This window comes from Myotis daubentonii, chromosome X (genome assembly GCF_963259705.1).
Source record: "Myotis daubentonii chromosome X, mMyoDau2.1, whole genome shotgun sequence".
Taxonomy (NCBI): Eukaryota; Metazoa; Chordata; class Mammalia; order Chiroptera; family Vespertilionidae; genus Myotis; species Myotis daubentonii.
In genome coordinates this window covers 117,555,362-117,569,887 of record NC_081861.1, presented here as the reverse complement: position 1 = coordinate 117,569,887, position 14,526 = coordinate 117,555,362, and the positions used below count along the sequence as shown (strand labels likewise).

The following is a 14,526-nucleotide window of genomic DNA, read 5'->3' as shown; positions in this document are numbered from 1 at the left end:
AAAAAGTATAATATTTAATGAATAAAGTAATATACATTATAAATATAACTAAAGGCCCAGTGCACAAAATTCATGCATGGGTAGGGTCCTTAGGTCTGGCTCGTGATCAGGGCTTATCAGGTTCCCTGCCTCCCTGCCTCCTCCTTCCTTCGCTCCCTCAGTGCCCCAGCGCCACTGCTGATCACCCGCCATGTTCCACACCGCCCCTGGTGGTCAGCACACATCATAGCAAGCGATCAAACTCCCTGTCTCCCAGTGAACTCCCAAGGTGACAATTTGAATATTAGCCTTTTGTTATATAGGATATTATCTCAAACAACCACATAAAATGCATAGAAAAAAAGATTGGAAGCAATCCTTTAAAATGTAAATGGTGGTTATTTCTAGGTGCTGAGGCTTGAGGTGATTTTTCTTTTTTTACACTTAACTTCTTCCAAAATTTCTGAAGTGAACAAGTGTTTTAATGTTCGAGAAAAATAAGATTATGAAAAAATGTATACCTTTAATAAATCTTATTTTTCATGATATTTTTAGTCTGATGTCCTAAAGTTTAGGGTTCACAATGCTTGGCACACTCTTAAATGTTTATTGAGTCATAGAACCAATGAATAAATGAGGCTTATCAGCACATCAAATTGTGTTCAGTATTTCCTACCCTTGTTATATAAATCCCAGATCCAATATTGACTCTTTCTTTCAAGGGGCTTATCTTCTTAATCATCAATTAATTATTCCCTTTAAGGACAAAATTAATTCCAGAGTAGCAGTTCATATGGTTTTGCTGAAATACCAAACTGCAAATAAAATCTACAACTTAATGGATATTGGCTATTTTTATTATTATGACGCTTTATCTTCTATATGATAGGAAGGATTCCATTTCTCTAAAGAGTTCCATCTTGCCAGTTTAATAATCTGCCTTAGGAAAATATCATCTATAACCTTCCATCTTGTTGTTGTTAATCCTCATCTGAGGATATTTTTCCATTGATTTTTAGAGAAAGTGGAAGAGATGGGGAGAGACAGAAACATCATGTATCTTGACCGGAATCAAACCCAGGACCCTTCAACCAAATCAGCTAGGGCTAACCTTCCATCTTCTTAAGTGGTATTTGTCTTCTTCCCCAGCAAAATTACTCTCTCTTGCTCTACTGTGTTTCATTCAATGGCCAATTTATTTATTCAGAGGCTACCATGTGACAGGTACTGCTGACAAACATGAAGAAGACAGGTTGTTGTTGTTTTTTATCCTCACCTGAGGGTATATTTATTGATTTTAAGGGGGACAGAAGAGAGACAGAGACAGAGACAGAGACAGAGAGAGGGAGAGAGATCAATCGGTTGCCTCCCATACAAGCCATGGCCAGGGATTGAACCTGAAACCTGGGTATGTGCCCTGACCGGAAATCAAACCTGCAATATTTTGGTGTACAGGACAATACTCCAACAAACTTAAATCAAAAACTTGAGAGACTTGAGAAGAAACAACTATAAACAATACAAGTACTATAATCAAATGATTGGGAGCTTATCTTCAGTGTTTGAAATCCTGTGCAAATAACTTTATAGCTACCTCCTCTTCCTTATTTTTAGGTTAGTTTCCTTTCAATCCAATGTGCCCTTCTAGTGCCATCTCTAAGTCACCACAAATAGATTTTATTAAGGCTCTGTGTTTCTCATCCCTGCATATTGGCATAGATGTTTGGCTGCCTCACCTGCCATGAGGTCTCCTGTATTTCAGCTATTTGCTTGTTGGTTCTCAGATCCATTATCTGACCTGTTTCCCCTCCTCTGTTCTTTATTACAGAGAATGGCATTTTTATGCTTCCTTGCCAACTGACTTCCAGGTAAGTTTGGCCAATGGGAGTCACTGGCAGATTAAGGGGCAGGAGGAAGAGAGGTGAGGCTATTTCTCCCTTTTCCTCTCTGCCTTCAGTGAAAGCTCTGCCAGTAGCTGTGGCTCCTTCCTGGCTCCAGTTCTCTCCCATCAGCCCCTCTCCCAGTGCACCTAACTGGCCACTGGTTCTAGTTCCACCTGATGGTCCTGGCTTCTGGGGCTCTGATGATAGCCCTCTTGCCATGGTCCCTCCAATCTTGGGTAGAGCAAAGGCTCCTTGTTCTGTTTGGCTTCTTAACTCCTCCATCACTGGGTAATCAATTTTTGGCATTAAATGCCCTCTTTAATATATATAATTGATTTATTGGAAAGGAGAGGGAGAGAAAGATAGAAACATCAATGATAAGAGAGAATCATTAATTGGCTGCCTTCTGCACACCCCACACAGGGAATTGAGCCCGCAACCTGGGCATGTGACCTGGCCAGGAATCTCAAACCGTGATCTCCTGGTTCATAGGTTGATGATCAAACACTGAGCCATGCCAGCCAGGCAAATTGCCTCTTTTTGAAATATCTAAAGTGGTTTGTTTTCTGACTGGACCTGATTGATATATTACTCAAGTAAAATATCTCGGCATCAAAACCCTCAGCATGTCACATAAAACGTTTTATGGTCTTATCCCTCCTTACCACCTTTGTGGCCATTCCCTTGCCTCCTATAGTGCTACCACCATTTGTTAGGTGTTTACTATGTGTCAGGCATTTTTCTGTGCATGTCACATTATTTTACAGACTTTCTCATTTCTTTTTACTTATGAATTACTGGGCATGTTACTCTACGAGCTTATTTTTATGACACATATATTTGATTTTGTATTTTATTTAAGCTTTTAAGGTCTCAAAGACATAAACAGGAGGAGAAATATTAATTACATATGTGTATTAATCAAGTCATCTGTATTTATGGCTAAAGGTTACAGTGTATATTGTTTTAGAATTTGTATATTACTTTAGAATTAGGAGAAGGTAAAGAACACAGTATGAAATTTGTTATTTTACTTTGCTTTTTAAATTAAGGTAAGTGTATACTTTCTTAAAGTTAGGATAAATTGTGATCAAGTGAACCTTGGTACTTTGGTTTTAAAATATTTTTTTTTTATTGATTTGAGAGAGGAAGGGAGAGGGAAAGAGAGAGATAGAAACATAACTGATGAGTTAGAAGCATTGATCGGCTGCCTCCTACATGCCCCACACTGGGGATCGAGCCTGCAACCCAGGCACATGCCCTGACTCGGAATCAAACCATGATCTCCTGGTTCATAGGTAGACACTCAAACACTGAGCCACGCTAATCAGGCGTGAACCTTGGTACTTTGGTTAAGAGTTAAACTATTTTAGAAAAATTAAGTGGCCTCTTGAGTGTCTGACTTGAAGACCTACAGTGGGTTTCCCTCACTATCTTAACTCTTGGTATCTGAAATTAGAAACCCAACAGGTTTTGGATAAGGATGGACATGAGATATGTTAATATCACTAATAATAATAGATAGTGCATCATCGTAATCATCATTAATAGCAATTATGATTCCTTGAGCAGTTACTATGTCAGACATTATATCATTTTACATGTATTAACTCTAATCTCTACAATGCTTCCCAAGGAAAGCAGTATCATAAGTACGAAACAAATCAGTAAACTGGGTTTCAAAATTGTTAGTGCCTTTGTCTTTGGCCACAGAGAACTGGTAGCAGAGACAGAATTCAAGTTCACACCTTGCCAGTCTCAAAGTCAATAAACTATTTTGCTGCTACATCACATTACCTCCCAACCTAAACTCATACAGTGACAATAGTAAAGTCACTGTAAAATCCATCAGTTTTCCATTGAATTCAACACCTAATGTAAAGGGTATACATGCCACATTTTAGATTCTGGATAAAAAGAAACTTATATTTGAAAAATATCACATTCTATACATTATATTTAATTATATGGGTGGGAAAGACATTCACTTCATACCAGGCCCTTTCCTAAAATGGAGTGAGATTCTATTACCTTGACCTCCAAAATAATGGCTAAGAAGGGCTATGAAATGAGAAAGAAGATAGATCCCTCCTTTGCCTGAGCTTGTCTCCCTTGGCAAAATATAAAATTCCATAAATAACATTTTTTAGGTGTTCCTGTTTGGTGTCAATTAATTATTCTCTCCCCAGCAAGGTCACTTGATTTGAGTTGACATTTACAGTTTCAAAAATTAAGTGCTCTAGAACAGTACTATTCAAATTATGGTCCTTGACAAGGACAGAAACCGAGAGTGTTTTAAGCAACTTCTGTAGCAATTTGACATTGCCATGACATCCAAATGCATGATCATTGGGTTCATTTCACAGAACCAAGTACAGACTAGATCAGCCGTGGGCAAACTACGGCCCGCGGGCCGGATCCGGCCCATTTGAAATGAATAAAACTATTGAAATAAAAGACCGTACCCTTTTATGTAATGATGTTTACTTTGAATTTATATTAGTTCATACAAGCACTCCATCCATGCTTTTGTTCCAGCCCTCCGGTCCAGTTTAAGAACCCATTGTGGCCCTCGAGTCAAAAAGTTTGCCCACCCCTGGACTAGATCGAGCCTTGCTGAAATTGTGCAGTGAGTTCACTGTGGTGTGAGTACATCCTAGTCAGTTTCAGTAGGACCACCTAAAAGTCTGTGACATACTGTACGTTAAAAAACAAAAAGACCTGCCAAGAAGCTCATTCTAACACTGACAGCCTTTTCTTTTTAAATATATTTTTACTAATTTCAGAGAGGAAGGGAGAGGGATAGAGAGAAACATCAATGATGAGAGAGAATCATTGATTGGCTGCCTCCTGCACGCCCCACACTGGGGATCAAGCCCAAAATCCAGGCAGGTGCCCTAACCAGGAATCGAACCGTGATCTCCTGGTTCATAGGTCAACGTTCAACCACTAAGTCACATGGGCCAGGCTGACAGCCTCTTTAAATAAGCTAAAATGCAGAATATAAAATGAAAAACTTTCCCACCAAAATAAATGCTTCATTAAAATTACATGTGTAAATATATGTGTGTATGCATACACACACACACGTATGTAACATATGCCCCACTTACATAAGCTTCAATTTATGAAGGGGCTCAAGGACTTCCCTGGAGTTATGCAAGGGATTGAGACTTTGTGAAATGGCAAATTCTGAAACAATCCCACAGAATATCACCAATTCAGAAATAAGCTAATGATTCATCCACTATGTCATAAGAAAGACTTTCAGATTATTTTTAGGTCATTTTATTACTATTGTACAGGATGCGAACTTTAAAAACTCACTATCACCCTAGCCAGTTTGGCTCAGTGGAGAGAGTCTCAGCCTGCAAGCTGAAGGGTCCTGCTTCGATTCAGGTCAAGGGCACATGCTCAGGTTGCAGGCTCGATCCCCAGTAGGGGGTGTACAGGAGACAGCCAATCAGTGATTCTCTCTCATCATTGATGTTTCTATCTCTCTCTTCCTCTCCCTTCCTCTCTGAACTCAATAAAAATATTTTTTAAAAATAATAAAATAAAAAACTCACTATCTATTTTGTGTGAGTGTTCTGACTGCTCTGGCTCTCTTTGCAGCAAAACTGCAGCTCCCAAGAGGTATACAGAGGTAATCAGACTTGTGTGCTTAAAAAAGAAATACTGGAAATGTCTGAATAAGAGCAGCTTCATTTTTAGATGCCTTTACTTTGTGTGCAAAATTTGTCTCCTGCAGACCCACCAACATAAAATTGTACCCATCTAGCACCTTTTACATGGCTGCAGGTGTAACCTTACTGCTTCTCTTATTTAGAGCACATAAACTACAATTAGGCAGCTCTTTTAAATTGTACACCAATCCAAGTCTGAGAGAGAATCCTTCTGAGTTTCCTTCTGAAATAAACTTTGGAAGATGCAATTCAGAAATATCTATTTATTTATGCTCTTCAGTTAGAAGCTTTAAATCACATTATTTGAACAATAAAAAATATTATAAAAGAATATTCCAGTAAAATGCCATAAATTTTCATTTGAAGATTACATTTCTATTTTACAAATTGGGAAAATCAATTGATCCTAACTCAAGTTAAAAGAGCAGATTATTTTTCTTTTTTCTGTTTTAAGCAGGGTAGAAGTAAAGGAAGACCATTTATAACAGCCTTAATGTCTTCTGTCCTCTATTTTGCAAATCTGAGTAAATCTCCTCTGCTAACTTTGTCAGCTAGGGAATAAAGAATGTCATTTGAGATTCCATAGCTTAATTACGCTGATAAAGCAGTTTTATAAATCATGCTACGAGTAATGGATATTCCTTTGAGAATAGTGAACTAGCAACCATAAAACGTGTGCCGTGGACTTGGTGCCTTATCTTCTACCCATATGTCAGTATGAATAAGTCAAAGCAAGTCCTCAGCTTCAGCCTGCTCAAGTCCAAATAGAAGAAAAGAACAGTTGCCCCACCCACTGATATGAAAGCATTATTTTCCAAATCAGAAACAGGAAGTCTACATAAAAGGATGGCAGGCCAGAAGATCTGAAACTGAAATGGATAGAACATTTAGGTCATATGCCAGCTATACACCCAATTTTACAGCCGTATGAAGATGCAATGTAGTTATTCCTACAAACTCTTTGCACACTGTAAATGGCTACACAAATGAAAGTGCAATTATTATAAACTAGGGGCCCGGTGCACGAAATTCGTGCACTGGGTGTGTGTGTGGGAGGGAGTGTCCCTCAGCCCAGCATGCCCCCTCTCACATACTGGGAGCCCTCAGGCGTTGACCCCAGCCCAGGCCTGATGCCTCTGACAGAGGCATCAGGCCTGGGCTGGGGGCAGAACCAGTGATGGGGGGAAATGAGGGTCCCCTGCTGGGCGGGAGAGCAGGTTGGGGGCGAGTCGCCCTGCCGGCCTGCGTGATCGGGTCCCGGGCGACCACCGGCGCTCACGCCCCCAACCCGCTCTCTGATGGTGCTGTACCATCCTGCCTGCAATATGCAAATTAGCCGCCATCTTTTTTGGCGGTTAACTGCCATCTTAGCTGGCAGTTAATTTGCATATCTCACTGATTAGCCAATGAAAAATGTATCAGTCGTACGCCAATTACCATTTTTCTCTTTTATTAGTATAGGATGTGAAGGTCCTAGTATTTGTATCTTCCAGGCTGGTGGTGACAAACAAAACTGGAGAGTTGAGCATAGCACTCATCAAACCAAGCCCTCATCTAGCCATAAGTTAAATTAAAGCCAGACATTTAGAAATTGAAGACCAAGAGAAAGCAAAGGACTAGCTCAAGGTCATGCCCAAACTGGGATCTGAATGTAGATATCGTTTCCAGTTCAAAGCATTATGCTAATGAAAAATCAAAAGGTTTTAATACTTAGCAATACCTAAGGAACTAGAACAAGAGGCAAGGAATGTGCTAAATGATGAGTAGCTTAGTTGAGAACAGTTTAGTTTACAAAATATGCTGAAAAAAGCAATAGGACCAGCTCCCAATGCAAAAGGAATTTATCATCATTCCAAATCCCGCAATTCCTAATCATAGAGCATCCTCAGGAGGGAATACTTAATGGAATGTAGAAAGCTATCAAGAGAGGGAGAATAAGCTCTCTTATTCTTATTTCTCTTGGCAAACTGAGGACAGAGGCACAGGATTTCTCCACTGGTGTTTTTAACTCAGTTTTTTTTTAAAAAATGGGAGGAGCTGTTTTGTTTTGTTTTGTTTTAAATATATCTTTATTGATTTCAGAGAGGAAGGGAGAAGGGAAAGAGAGATAGAAACATCAATGATGAGAGAGAATCATTGATTGGCTGTCTCCTGCATGCCCCCTACTGGGGATCAAGCCTGCAACCTGGGCATGTGCCCTTGACTGGAATCGAACCTGAGACCCTTCAGTCCACAGGCTGACACTCTACCCACTGAGCCAAACCAACTAGGGCTCTAACTCAATTTTGACAGTTACAGTTATCTATAATAATAAAAGGGTAATATGCTAATTAGACCGGAGAGCCTAACGACCTTCCGGACAACCTTTCAGAAGAAGCCAGGGCTGTAAGGGCCAAGGCAAGCTGCCTCAGCTGTGAGGACTGAGGCAAGCCACTGCAGCTGCGAGGGCCTGAATTTCATGCATTGGGCCTCTAGTTTATTAATAATGATATTCATGCACCTTGAAGAAGCTCTTAGCTTCTTGACTTTAACTGGGACTTAACTAGTCCTCTTAACTAAGACTGCTGAAGAGTCACACCAGTCTCAAATTCAGCAGACCCTAAAAACTAAGCCCTCATTTGAACATTCTGAAGCTCTTCTCAGGCAACAGACATGAAGTTCAGGGCCACATGACAATGGACTGCCTTTATTTAAATCACAGGGGTTTTTAAGACCACTTTCCCTGAGAATTCCTAAAACATTCATAAGCCCATTTTTGAAAATTTAGAGCTTTTGCATCATTCAGGTGAACATCATGAATAGTGAGTTCCAAAACTTGGGTAGCCCTGGCCAGTGTGGCTCAGTTGGTTGATCACAGTCCTGGGCACTGAGAAGTTACCGGAATGATTCCCAGTCAGAGCACATGCCTGGGTTTTGGGCTTGATCCCCAGTAGGGGGCATGCAGGAGGCGGTCCATCAGATGTTTCTCTCCCTTCCTCTCTCTAAAATCAGTAAAAACATATCTTTTAAAAAACTTGGACAACAGGTAAGAGTGGCTAGATCCTTCTAAAGAATGCCAGAACTACAGGAGAACCAATACCACTAGAGAAAAAAACTGAGGGTTAAAGGGGCTTTTGAGGAAGGAAATGGAAATTGAGTTAAGTAATGTCAGTTCATAAAGTACATCTAGATTTTAGTTAATGATTTAAAATACAGTCAGTTAACCTTCTGAAGTTTAATGACTCTCTCTTCACGTTATCCTATTTTTACCTATGTTTTTCCTTTGCAAACTGCTATTCCTGGGCTGTATTGCTGGTATCACTAATGTAAACACCTCATACTGTAATTCAGAAAGGAGTCATGGAGGGCACTACATAAAGATTTTATTGTATTTATAATTAATATACCATCAATAAGACAGACAAAGAAATACTTTAAGTATTTTTTAAGCAGCACATGCATATTTTATGTGTGTAGGGAGGAGACTTTTAAAAAAATGTCGACTTGGTAGAAAAAGGTATAGGGGGGATAAATGGTGTTGGGGGGAAAAAAAGTTGACTTAAAATTTCAGTGATGCACTTAAGAACTTAAACATAAATTGTGAGAAAATGTCAGGCTTTTAATCATATAATGGCACTTCACATAAATCAATACTATGTAAGTATTTCAAAATAAATTCCAGAGCACATTACTAACATTTACTGATTTGTAAAAGCCTTTTAGAGCTTTACTTTTTTACTTTTAAAAAATATATTTTTTTACTGATTTTAGAGAGGAAGGGAGAGGGAGAGATAGAAACATCAATGATGAGAGAGAACCATTGATCGGCTGCCTCCTGCACACTCCCTACTGGGGTTCGAGCCTGCAACCCAGGCATGTGCCTTTGACCAGAATCAAACCTGGGACCCTTCAGTCCACAGGCCGACACTCTATCCATTGAGCCAAACAGCTAGGGCAAGAGCTTTATATTTTAAATCACCTAGATAACCTATTGGAACAATATTTCCATTCCATTTGCAAAGATGCTAAAAGAAACCTGAAATTCACCTCATGAATTGAGCCATTACTTCAGAAAAACGATGAAGAGCATGCCTTCTCAACCACACATTCATGGCCCAGTGGGCATGTGGGAAACAGCTTCAGAGTCTCCCTACCCAATAACAGCTTGTCTAACTCTGCCTGTAAGACAGGGAGGGGTAGCAGAATCTTCTCCCTGTTGTTTGTTTTCCCAGAATGCGCATTTTTAAAAATAGGAATGATTAAACTTTTAGAAACCCATTTGTCTGCAGAATCAGCCAAATGTACTTCTTGAAAAATTATGATCACAGCAAGTTTTGGAAGCAACCTGCCCCACGTCACCCCAAAGTAAGGAAAAACGAACAAAATTCTTAAGACACTTTTGTCTAATACCCTCATTTTAAAGATAAGGATACTAAGGCCCACATAAAAATCAATACGGGAAGCTTTGTTTATTATATATCATTCACCCCAACTGCAATAGTAGTCAGAGAAAAATGTTGCAAGAAAACTTTTCCAGTTATTCTTATTGATTTCTTTCTTATGAAAACAAGACAATTCTTCTGCCAAACTGTTAATGTTGCGTAAAAAATTTTCTGGAGACCTTCCAATGTTCAGTCCTAATGACTGTCAGGTCGGATTGTAACTATTGAAATTATTTCTTTACTATGCTTTGTTGTGTGTATGTGTGGGAGCCTGGAAAATTTTTCCACCTCAGAACTTGGAATTTTTTGAATGGGGACACCGCCTAAAAGGGGAAAAAAATATTTTTTAACATTTGATAAAAACTCACTGAAAAAAACCACACCATTTTAGACCCGTTGAGAACAATCTGAAATGAATTCGTTTACATTTTTTTTAATTTAAAAAAGTTAGCCATGTCTTCTCTACCACTAAGCATTTTTAAGCCGCTTTTTTGTGAATGGACATATTTTGAGAGTAACAATCCATGAGAAGATCTTTTGTGTTTAAATTTACCCAAGAAAAGTCTATGGGAATCAGGGTATTTAAACATAAATTCTGTATATGTGTATGTGTGTGTCCATGCGTGTGTGTGTGTGAGTGTGGCTATGGTAGCTTTTCTGCCATAGGTGCTCATTGATTGGTTAATGAATTACAACCATAGGGACACTGAGGAATGGGGTAGGGAGTTCTGATGATGAAACTTTTTTGCTAAATATGTAATTATAGATTAATATAAATTCACTGTAGAAAATTGGGGAAGGAAGAATGAAAAAGAAAATCAGCTGGAATGCTAATAACTAGAGCTCTCCAATATTAACATTTCAAGTAATAGTGCAGCCTTCCAACAGTTAATGCACAAGTGCTACTTTTTCAGTCCTTACAAAATGTTCTTGGCTTACAGTACTGTGCTGTTCAGACTCCGGGTAGGGGGGAACACTTGAATGCTTTTGGGAGCAAGGCAGGTAACAAAGTGTGTTGAAAAGGCTGGTTGGAAATTTTGCCAAGTTAAGACTATGAAAACCTCCTCAGAAGTGGGCATATTTAGGAATGTGTAACATTTCATGAATATTGTGAGCCACTGCAGTGTCCACAGTGAAGGTATGTCTGAAGTGGGGGGGGGGCGGGGGGAGAGGTATGATGGGGAGAGGCCACATCTTGATATTTTGAACATGTTACCACAGACAGGCTGGGGTTTTATTAGGAGAGGGGCCTACTAAAATATGGCTAAAACATTTAACACACCAGACAACACCAATTTTGATGCCATAATACCTTTTATGAATTGAGTGCAATTGAAGGCTTCTAATCATTTCATCCAGCTCAGAATAGCAACTTAAACCTAAAGAGATACCTTTTGAGGAAAAATATAAGCCAATATATAAAATAAAAAGAAGCTCTAGCCGGTTTGGCTCAGTGGATAGAACATCGGCCCACGGGCCAAAGGGTCCCGTGTACGATTCCGGTCAAGGGCACGTATCTTGGTTGCAGGCTCCTGGGCAGGGCCCGGGCCCTGGTCTGGGCTTGTGCAAGAGGCAACCAATCAATGTGTTTCTCTCACATCAATGTTTCTCTGTCTTTCCCTCGCTCTTCCACTCTCCCTAAAAATCAATGGAAAAATGTCCTCGGGTGAGGATTAACAAATAATAAAATAATAAAATAAAATAAAAAAGAAATAAAAGTTTACTTTTCAAGATGTCTGCTTATATTTTAACTTTGAAACACTATAATTTATGAGTGAGAAGGGTGGTGATGGTACTTAATCTTGTAGGTTATCTTAGGGATGTAGACACATGACAAACTAAATCAATCATTCCATGTGCAACTGGCAACAGCGAAAGGAGGAGTGCCTACTGTCTAGGAACCCACCATACTATTGGTAGAAAAGCAGTGGTTTGTTCCAGAAATACCATTCGAGTAACTGCCTACCCATAGGTAAAGCCATCAATTTGTACATATTTGTAGCAGGTACACACACAGCAACCTACATGGACATACTTTACTAAGTTAATAAAGTCAATGAGATAAGTGAAAATAACAGAAGCCCCAGGACAAATACCAGTGTAGCCCCTTACAGCTATGTAGTTCTGATAAATGTTTTCTTTGCACCTGACTTCACTGCCCTGTGCAATATGGCAGTGGATATCATCCACCATGCATGATGGCTGCTGACATGTTACACGTACAGCACACACAGTAGACTCTCAATAAATGGACATGTGCCCAGCCGGCGTGGCCCAGTGGTTGAGCACTGACCAATGAACCAGGAGGTCACAGTTCGATTCCCAGTCAGGTCACATGCCCAGGTTGCGGGCTCGATCCCCAGTGTGGGGTGTGCAGAAGGCAACCCATCAATGATTCTCTCTCAACACTGATGTTTCTATCTCTCTCTCCTCCCTTCCTCTCTGAAATCAATAAAAATATATTGAAAAAACAAATGGACATGTTATGTGGTTAAGTCACCATTGGAGAAAAGTAACATTTGATTGTAACAAAAATACTGGAATATTGGTTCTGAAAGCTAAATAACAAATTTGACACCTAGTTCATTTCTAAAATGTTTGTTATTAGGGTAGCAAAAACAGTATTTCAAAGGGGGTTGGAATTAACCACATATTTATGATGGCTACATTTTATTTTGTGTAAATGACCTCAATATAGTTGATTTCACCCAAGATAAAGTTGGTAATTAAACAAGCTCCAAATTTCCCTGCAACTGTAAAATTCCATTATGTTCCAAAGGCAGGTGATCTGCTCAAGGTTACAAACGATGCTGGACACCAGTGAGCTTTGAGTTTATCATCACATCCAGCGTCCTGAGAAAGCTTTAGAAATATGATAAAATTGTATTTAATTCCTTTTGAAGTTACAAACACCAACTCATTGACAGTTCACAATTAGCTTTTTATCAACCATATTTGTGATTTTTCATTACAGAGTAATTAAAAGCAAGATGGTAGATAATACAATGCAATAAATGGAAATATGACCATGATACATTACTTTTAGGTAATGTACCATAAAAAAAGCTAACTATAAAACATAATGTTCCAACTTTTGTAAAAAGATACGTATGGAAAGAAATTTTTGAAGATACCTACTAGATCAGTAATGGCGAACCTATGACATGCGTGTCAGAGGTGACACGCGAACTCATTTTTTTGGTTGATTTTTCTTTGTTAAATGGCATTTAAATATATAAAATAAATATCAAAAATATAAGTCTTTGTTTTACTATGGTTGCAAAAATAAAAAAATTTCTATATGTGACACAGCACCAGAGTTAAGTTAGGGTTTTTCAAAATACTGACACACTGAGCTCAAAAGGTTCGCCATCACTGTACTAGATTATTAAACTTTAGTTAATTCTAAAGGGGGCTAGATGATTTCGCTTTTCTTTTTCATTTGTTAGCCTGTGTATATTTTTAAACTAAAAACTATGAAACAGTATTAACTCTACAATAAAAATAATAATAATAATTTAAAAATGAAAGTAAATTAAAAGATTACCACTAGAGATCACTGTAATTAGAGTGAAAATGATGAGTGGGCTGAGTCTGTGTAAACCAGAGGTTATAATCAGGAGGCCCACGGACAAGATTAAATTAGCTCTTTATTGACAGATTTTTAGTTTCTCTTGAAAAATCCGAAGTCCTGAGAGCACTGGGCTGGGACTACCAGTTCCCCCAGTACAGACTCTGCCCACTTCAGATGAACTCGTCATTTTCTCATTTGTCAAAATCTAAGCATTCTTTTCCACCTGTGGTCTAAGCAGTGCAGCATTATAAGCCAGAAACATTCTGTAGGGGCTGAAAATGCAGCACTTAAAAGTTAGCTAATTCATATAATTTGACAGTATACTTGTTATGTATTGTACCCTTGGTGATTACCACATTAAATCTCACTAGATCAGAAAAAAAAAAAAAAAAAAGTTAGCTAATCCAAATTTTCTTTCAATTTTAAAAGGGGTGTGTGTGTGTGTACCTATGTGTGTGCGCACGCACACACACACACAGTTTCACTGAAAAAAACCCAAGATATTACTTGAAATGTAATAGCTATGTCTGGCTAGAATTATGTGACTTCTTTTTCATGCTTTTTATTTGCATTTTTCAGATTTTCTAGAATAAACATATGTAATTTATAAGTAGAAAAAGTTTAAGAAAATGAATTTTGGGGGCTAATACCCCATTCCTTAAGTGTCTATAGCTGCAATTCGTTAACCAATAGAAACCTATGAGAGAAAGGTAGTAATTGCTACAGGCAGACAGATACACACAGAAACCCAACATAGATTTATGTCTGATTTATGTCTATCTACACAATTTGTTTAAGCATCCTGATTCTCATGGGCTTTGTCACGTAAGTTAAAACTCATAGTTCACCTCATGCATTTTTATCTGTAAATACAGCCACCATTCACAAAAAAGCAGACAAAATTTTTTAGTAGTAGAGAAGAGATGACTATTTATTTTTTATTAAAAACAACCATCAGCCCAGCTGGTGTAGCTCAGTGGTTG

General features: G+C 38.6%; 1 protein-coding gene across 7 annotated transcripts in view; it reads right to left on the bottom strand.

Moving 5' to 3' along the window:
• Positions 1-14,526, bottom strand: part of DMD (dystrophin) — a 2,282,236-nt gene that overhangs the window by 134,879 nt on the left and 2,132,831 nt on the right. The window lies entirely within an intron of this gene.